This window comes from Manis pentadactyla, chromosome X (assembly GCF_030020395.1).
Source record: "Manis pentadactyla isolate mManPen7 chromosome X, mManPen7.hap1, whole genome shotgun sequence".
NCBI classification, from domain to species: Eukaryota; Metazoa; Chordata; class Mammalia; order Pholidota; family Manidae; genus Manis; species Manis pentadactyla.
Genome location: NC_080038.1, coordinates 61,494,890 through 61,503,953, shown reverse-complemented (window position 1 = coordinate 61,503,953; position 9,064 = coordinate 61,494,890).

Genomic DNA, 9,064 nt, shown 5'->3' with positions numbered 1-9,064 from the left:
CTCCAGCTGGTGAGCTGGGGTGGGGGTATGGCTAGGGTTCTGCCAGGCTACAGCTTTGGTACATTACCCCATTCGGTGAGGTCTGCTCTTTTCTCCAGGTGTATGCAGTCTGGTGCAGTCCTCCTTCTTTGTGCTTTTTCAGGATTAGTTTTATTAATTATATTTCATATTATATGCGGTTTTAGGAGGAAGCCTCTGTCTCACCTCTCATGCCACCATCTTTAATCCAGATCATCATTATTTTTTACAGATGATTAAACCAAGGCTCTGAGAGGAGAGTTGATTGCCACAGGGTCCCACAGCTAGGTCTTGCATGATTCTCTTATATATCTATCTGGCTTTAAAGTCAGGATTCTTACAGAATATCACTCTGCCACCTTTTGTTGTTTTAGATCCTTTCCTGTTCCTGATCCTTTATATCCTACCAGAGGCCAAATCTACTTTATAAATAACTCCTATATTTGTTCCTTCCCCTACCCTTTCTCTCCCTCCTTCCTTCCTTTCTCCTGTCTCCTATATCTTCTCTCTTAATTGAAATAAAATTTACATACAGTGAGATGCACATATCCTAAGTGTACAATTTAATGAGTTTTTCATGAATGTATATACCATATTTCTACTACTCTAAGTCAAGATATAAAACATTTCCATCACACTTGAAAGTTCTCTCATTTGCTCTTTCAGTTAATCCTTAAGCAACCATGGATACATTTTCTGTTACTATGGTTTTTTGCTCTAGAATCTAATATAAATGGAACAACACAGTATATACTCTTCTGGTCATATGTTTTTATATTCTACATGTTGCTGTGTATATCAAACACTTTACCCCCCTTTTTCATTAAACACTTTATTGAGATAAAATACACATACCATTACATTTACCCATAAGTGTACAATTCCTGGTTTTTAGTTTAGTCACACAGTTGTGTGACCATCACCACAATTGATTTTGGAACATTTTCATTAGCTCAAAAAGAAACCCTGCACCCCTTAGCCATTACCCACCCTGCCCCTGCTCACAGCCTTGAACAACTATTAATCTACTTAATGTCTGTCTCTATAGATTTGCTTATTATGGATAGTTAACAACAAATGGAATCATACAATATGTTTTTAGTGTGACCAATGTCTTTCATTTAGAATAATATCTTCAAGGTTCATCTATGTATCACTACTTCATTCCTTTTTATGGCCAAGTAGTATGCCATTGTATGGATATACAACATTTTGTTTATCAACAGTTGATGGATATTGGGGTTGTTTCCACCTTTTGGCTAATATGAATAATGCTGCTATTATTATTGATGTATAACTTTTTGTGTGTATATATGTTTTCATTTCTCTAGGGTAATATACCTAGGAGTGGAATTGCTGTCTCATATAGTAACTCCCTGTTTATATTTAGAGTAACCACCAAATGGGGAATGTCTTCATTTTTCCTTCAGTTTTGAAAAATAGTTTTGCTGGACATGAATTTTTTGGTGAATAACTTTTTCTTTCAACACTTTGAATATGTCCTCTCACTGCCTTCTGGTTTTCATTGTTATTGACTAGAAGTCAGTGGCTAATCTTACTGGGACCTGTTGCATGTAATGATTTGTTTTTCTCGCAGTTTTCAAGATTTTTCTCCTTGTCATTGTCATTCATCATTCTGACCCTGATGTGTCTGGGTGTGGATCTCTTTGTCTTTGTCCTACTTGGACTTCACATCAAGCTTCTTGAATGTGTAGGTTAATGTTTGTCATTAAATTTGGGATGTTTTCAGTCAATATCTCTTTGAGTATTTTTCTGCTGCTTTCTGTCTGTCTTCTTCTGGTACTCCCATTACATGTGTGTTGGTATATCTAATAGTGTCCCACAATTATTTGAGGCTCTGTTAATTTTTATTTCTTCTTTTTTTCCTATTTTCCAGATTGTATAATATCTTCTGACTTGTCAAGTTCACAGATTCTTTTTCTACCAGCTCCAATTACTCTTGGACCCCTCTAGTGACATTTTGATTCCAGTTGTTGTATATTTTAACTCCAGAATTCCCATTTTGTTATTTTAAAAAGTAATCCCTATCTCTTTATTGCTCTTTTTCTATTTTACGATAATAGTCATCACAGCTTATTTTACTTTTTAAATCATAGTTTAGTTATTTGAACATTTCTATAATCTGTTTTGATGTCTGTCTGCTAAGTGACATTTGGGCCTCCCTATAGGCAGTTTGTTTTGCCTGCGTCATTTCCTATTTGTGGGTCACACTTTCCTGTTGTTTTCACATCTTGTAATATTTTTGTAAAACTGGATACTTTATGTGATATATTGTAACAACCCTGGATACTGATACCCCCATTCCTCTGGGGCTTCTTTTTATTGTTGTTTGCTTGTTTTCTTGTTTATTGTTTAGGGACTTGGCTAGACTGTTTCAGTGATATCTGTTTCCACCACAGTATGCTACATGCTATGGCTCTCCACAGAGGCACAGTCTTGGACATGTGAACGGTTTCCTTGAATGCCTGGGCTGGTCTGCCTCTTTTTGGTATCCTACCCAGTTGTTATATATTGCTAGATGATTGCTCTGTTGTTTTTGATGATGTCCTGGGGGCACAAATTACTCCAGGGTCTGATCTGATTAGAGACCTTTTGTAGGAGCAGAGTGTTACCAATCTTTGTGGCTGCTCAGATCCCATGTATATTCTTCTTAGCTGTTTTATTTCTGATGTATCCCTCCTGAACTTCTAGGTGGTATACCATTTTGCTTGTTGCTTTAAGTATTCTGGAGCTGCTAGCCTCCTTTTAGATGCTTACCACCAAGATCTCCATTGTTTTCAATACTTTCAGACCTGATCTTCCCCACACTTTGTTCCAGATAATGTCAGTTGCCTCAGAGATAAAGAGCTCTCTGTTCTTATGGTCTGTCTCTCCCCTGGACAGAACCTCTGTGCAATTAATTATACAGAAGTTGGGATTGGGGACAGTGGCCTGATTCTTTGAGAGTGACACTACTGATCTATGAGTTCACAGCTGGGACAGGAGCACATTTTCAACTTGCCTCTTTACTCTGCAAACAAGCTGGGACAAGGGCACTCGGAGCCCAGCTTTCTCAGTCAGCCTGTCATGCCTGGAGTAAAGGCTCTGTCCTACCAGTAGAGGATGGGTTGGGGAAGGAAGACTGGTCCTCTTAACAGTACCTGCCCAAAATAGATCTTCTGCAATGTGAAGCTTGGAGGGGTGAGAGATGCTGGTGGCCTGCCCCTCCAAAGATGAAACCATAGTACCAGACTCTAAGCCAGATAAAGAAGGAGGCTTGACTCTTAGCTGCACATAACTGGTGTAGAAACTGGGGTGTTGATAAGTGAGTATATCATGGCATTAACAGCACAGACTCTCACTGTCACTTTTTTTTGAATAGATGTTTCTCCATTTAGTGTAGACCCTTAGAACAATTTATGGAGACTTTAGATGGTTTTTAAAAAATATTTTTCAGCAGCAAAGATTGTTGTTTCCCTGGTCAGAGGGCTTGCAGCATCCTGACTACTGCCATTTTGAAAGTCAATTTCCTTCAATCTTTTTTATTATTGAATAACATTCCACTGTGTGGATATACCACATTCATTATGGTTCTTTTAAAATTAAGCTTATTTTATGGTAATTATAGATTTACATACAGTTGTAAGAAATACAGAGATACCATTTACCATCTACCTAGTTTACTCAAGGGTGACAGCTGCTAACCTATAGTACAACCTCATATGCAAGATATTAGCATTGCTATAACCCCAAAAATTTTTTCAGATTTTCCCAGTTTTAATTCTATTCATGTGTGGGTGTCTGGCTGTGTGAGTATGTGTTTAATTCTATGCAGTTTTATCACATGAATAGGTTCATGTATCTACTACCATGGTTAAGACATGGAAGAGTTTCATCACCACAGAAATCACTCATGTTGCCTTTTTATAACCACATCCACCTCTTTCCTGCCTTCATGCCTCTTCCTAATTCCTGGCAACCATTAATCTATTTTCCTTCTCTATAATGTCATTTCAAAAATGCAATATAAATAGAATCATACAGTATGTAACTTTTCAGGGTTAGCTTTTTTCAAATAAAAAATTCCCTGGAGATTCATACAAGTAGTGGTGTTTATCAGTAGCTTAATCCTTCTTATTGTTGAGTAGTATTTCATGGTGTGGATGTACCACCATTTGTTTAACCATTCACCTGATGAAGAATGTCCAGGTTGTTTCTAGTTTTTGGAGACTATGAATAAAGATACTATGAACATTTGTGTTAAGGTTTTTTTTTTAATAAACATAAGCTTTCATTTATCTTGGGTAAATACCCAAGAGTGCAATTGTTGGATCATATGGTCATTGAATGATTAGTTTTTTAAAGAAACTGCCATTCTGTTTTCTGGAGTAGTTTTACCATTTTACAATCTCACTAGCAGTGTTGGAGTGATCCAGTTTCTTTGCATCCTTGCCAGCATTTGGTTTTGTCACTATTTTTTATTTTAGCATTTCTGATAGATGTGTAATGATATCTCATTGTGGTTTTAACTAGAATATCCCTAATGACTAATAATGTTGAACATCTTTTGATGTGCTTATTTGCTATTTATATATAATCTTTAGTAAAATGTCTGCTCATGTTTTTTGTTCATGTTCTAATTGGATTGTTTACTCTTTTACTATTAAGATTTGAGAGTTCTTTACATTATTCTAGATATGAATCCTTTGTCACATATGTAGTCTGCAAATAATTTTCCAAGTATTAGTTTGTTTTCTTATCTTCTTAAAAGAGTCTGATGCAGAGCAAAAGTTTCATTTTGATGAAGTTCAATTTGTCAAAATTTCCTTTTATGGGCTGCACATTTGGTGTTTATATATGTTGTACTTTGGTTTGGATTTCTTTGGGTTTATCTTTTGTGGGATTCACTCAGCTTATTGCATCTGTAAGTTTTCGTATTTCAACAATTTTTGGAAGATTACAGACATTACTTCTTCAAACACTCTTTCATTCCTACTCATTCTCTTCTCATTTTGGGACTCTGATGAAAAGAATGTTGGATTTTTTTATTGTTCCTCAGCCATCTGAGAGTCTTTTCATTTTTTTTCAACCTTTTTCCTCTGTTGTACAGATATAGTAAATTTTACTGATCAGGCCTCAAGTCTAGTGATTCTATCTTCTGTCATCTCCACTCAATTCTTTAGCCTACATGGCAAGGTTTTAATTTCTTTATTGTATTTTCCAGTTCTATAATTTCTGTTTGTTTCTTTTTTATAACTTCCACTTATTTTCTGTTTTTTGTTTATTTCCAGTGAATTTTTAACTGCTTAAAACATTTTTATGATGGCTATTTCATGATCCTTGACAGATAGTTCTGAGATCTGATTCATCTCAGTATTGGTGTTGATTAATCATTTTTCCTCATTCATGCTGTGATATTTTCCTGGCTCCATTTCTTCTTATGAAGATAAGCATGATTTTTTTAATTGTATCTTGGACATTTTGGCTATTAATGGACTCTGAGTCTTATTCAATATTTTTTATTTTAGCAGGTAGTCATCCTGTTTAGGTATAACACACAGGTCCTAGCCAACTTTTGTAGGCTCTGGCTCAAAGGGTATTTAATTTTCATATCCTTTGTTATTTATTCTCTTTTCATCTGCTTGGTTTATCTGGTGCTGCTTGTGTTCTCATTGGTCTCTGAGTGAGCAGAAGTATTTTTCCCAGGTTGGGCTGCCTGGTGCTTCTAGATGGGGAAAGGAATTCTCCACCCACAGAAATGAAGAGTGCTTCCTGGTCCAAGCCACTTGTGGTGGGATCCTCTTTGCCGCTGGTTGCTGCCTGTGCTACCTGTTATGGAGGGAAGTGTCTGGCTCTGTGAGGGAGGGAAATTGCTTTCTGGCCAGATACTTCTTTTTTTTTATTTTTATTTTTTATATTGAAGGGTAGTAGACAACAGCATTGCATTACATTAGTTTCAGGTGTACAACACAGTGATTCAACATTTATATACATGATAATTCTAGGTACCAGGTATCACCATACCAAGTTGTTACAATATTTTGACTATATTCCTTATGCTATACATTACATCCCGGTTACTTATTTATTTTACAATTGGAAGTGTGTTATATATATATTGTGAGGGCATCTCTCATATTTATTGATCAAATGGTTGTTAACCACAATAAATTTCTGTATAGGGGGGTCAATACTCAATGCACAATCATTAATCCACCCCAAGCCTAATTTTCGTCAGTCTCCAATCTTCTGATGCATAACGAACAAATTCTTACATGGAGTACAAATTCTTACATAGTGAATAAGTTACATGGTGAACAGTGCAAGGGCAGTCATCACAGAAGCTTTCGGTTTTGTTCATGCATTATGAACTATACACAGTCAGTTCAAATATGAATATTCATTTGATTTTTAAACTTGATTTATATGTGGATACCACATTTCTCTATTATTATTATTTTTAATAAAATGCTGAAGTAGGTAGATACGAGATAAAGGTAGAAAACAGAGTTTAGTGTTGTAAGAGAGCAAATGTAGATGATCAGGTGTGTGCCTGTAGGCTATGTGTTAATCCGAGCTAGACGAGGGCAATAAACATCCATGTATGCAGAAGATTTCTCTCAGAACATGAGGGGGGAGGTTCTAAGCCTCACCTCTGCTGCTCCCCATTTTCTCACCACATGGCCCCCTGCGACTGTGCCTGTCTTAGGTTGTTCCTCCCTTGAGGAATCTTACCCGTCTCTGGCTAACCAGTCATCTTCCGGGGCCATACAGGGAAATGTTAAGTTGGTAAGTGAGAGAGAAGCCTTATTGTTTGAAAAGGTTAGCTTTTTACTTCTTTGCATATTTATGCCCTGTGGCATCTATGCCCAGCATTTGTCTTGAGGTATCTTTACCACTTGGAAGAATTATGATATTCGGTAAATTCGACATATGGCACGAGTTCTATTTAAAGGTTGTGATTAGGTAGGAAGAAGAAAAGCTATAGAAGTAGCAGGCGGAAGAAAACCTGGGAAGATTGATTATTTCTTTGACATATCTTCTTGTAGAGTAACTTCAGCATGGATAGGTTTTAAACTACTAATTAAATTGTGCACACACATTAACATAATAGGAATATAGTTACCTAACCAAAGCATACCTGTAATTACCAGCCATCTCCAGTGAAACCAAGAAAACCAGTTAGGCACCTTAGGCATTTGTGAAAACTTATCTATGATATGGTGGATATTGTCCGACTGAACTTAAACAGTCTGAGAGAATTCAGATAAACTAGAACAACCCATTCCTGGGGACTGTTCATATCCCATATGTTCTTTTAACGATAAATAGTCTGTGGTTGTAAGATTTTGGAGTGCTACAATTTGCACTTCTCCTAATTCTTGGTTGAGTTCCAACAGTATAGATCCAGTCAAATTTGTTGTTTTACTGTATGCACAGGCCAGCTTAGATATCTCCTTCATCATTCCCATGGCAAGTCCAGGAACTGGTGGGATGAGTGCATCTACACCTGTGACAGTGCGTGGATCTTTGTTGGAGTTTTTTTTTTTTTTGCTGATCATCTTCTGTCATGAGTCTTCCCGAGAGTGCTGATGTTGGAAGTTCTTTTTCATATCGTATCTTAGTTCATTTTTGGGGTAGCCAAATTAGGCTTTGATCCTCTGTATAAACACAAACAGACCCTTTGCCTACACTTTTATATGCCCTTTATATCATTGTGTAGAACTCATTAGAGGTCACCACATAGGAACTGCTTTTTTTTTTTTTTTTTTAATCATTAATCTACACTTACATGACGAATACTTTGTTTACTAGGCTCTCCCCGATACCAGGTCCCCCCTATATACTCCTTTACAGTCACTGTCCATCAGCGTAGCAAGCTGTTGTAGAATCACTACTTGTCTTCTCTGTGTTGTACAGCCCTCCCCTTTCAACCACCCCGCTACGGATGCTAATCTTAATACCCCTCTTTTTCTGCCCCCCCTTATCCCTCCCTACCCACCCATCCTCCCCATTCCCTTTCCCTTTGGTACCTGTTAGTCCATTCTTGAGTTCTGTGATTCTGTTGCTGTTTTGTTCCTTCAGTTTTTCCTTTGTTCTTATATTCCACAGATGAGTGAAATCATTTTGTATTTCTCTTTCTCTGCTTGGCTTGTTTCACTGAGCATAATACCCTCCAGCTCCATCCATGTTGCTGCAAATGGTTGGATTTGCCCTTTTCTTATGGCTGAGTAGTATTCCATTGTGTATATGTACCACATCTTCTTTATCCATTCATCTATCGATGGACATTTAGGTTGCTTCCAATTCTTGGCTATTGTAAATAGTGCTGCGATAAACATAGGGGTACATTGGTCTTTCTCATACTTGATTGCTGCATTCTTAGGGTAAATTCCTAGGAGTGCAATTCCTGGGTCAAATGGTATGTCTGTTTTGAGCATTTTGATGTACCTCCATACTGCTTTCCACAATGGTTGAACAAGTTTACATTCCCACCAGCAGTGTAGGAGGGTTCTCCTTTCTCCACAGCCTGGCCAACATTTGTTGTTGTCTGTCTTTTGGATGGCAGCCATCCTTACTGGTGTGAGGTGATACCTCATTGTAGTTTTAATTTGCATTTCTCTGATAATTAGCGATGTGGAGCATCTTTTCATGTGTCTGTTGGCCATCTGTATTTCTTTTTTGGAGAACCGTCTGTTCAGTTCCTTTGCCCATTTTTTAATTAGGTTATTTGTTTTTTGTTTGTTGAGGCGTGTGAGCTCTTTATATATTCTGGACGTCAAGCCTTTATCGGATGTGTCATTTTCAAATATATTCTCCCATACTGTAGGGTTCCTTTTTGTTCTATTGATGGTGTCTTTTGCTGTACAGAAGCTTTTCAGCTTAATATAGTCCCACTTGTTCATTTTTGCTGTTGTTTTCCTTGCCCGGGGAGATATGATCAAGAAGAGGTCACTCATGTTTATGTCTAAGAGGTTCGTGCCTATGTTTTCTTCCAAGAGTTTAATGGTTTCGTGACTTACATTCAGGTCTTTGATCCATTTTG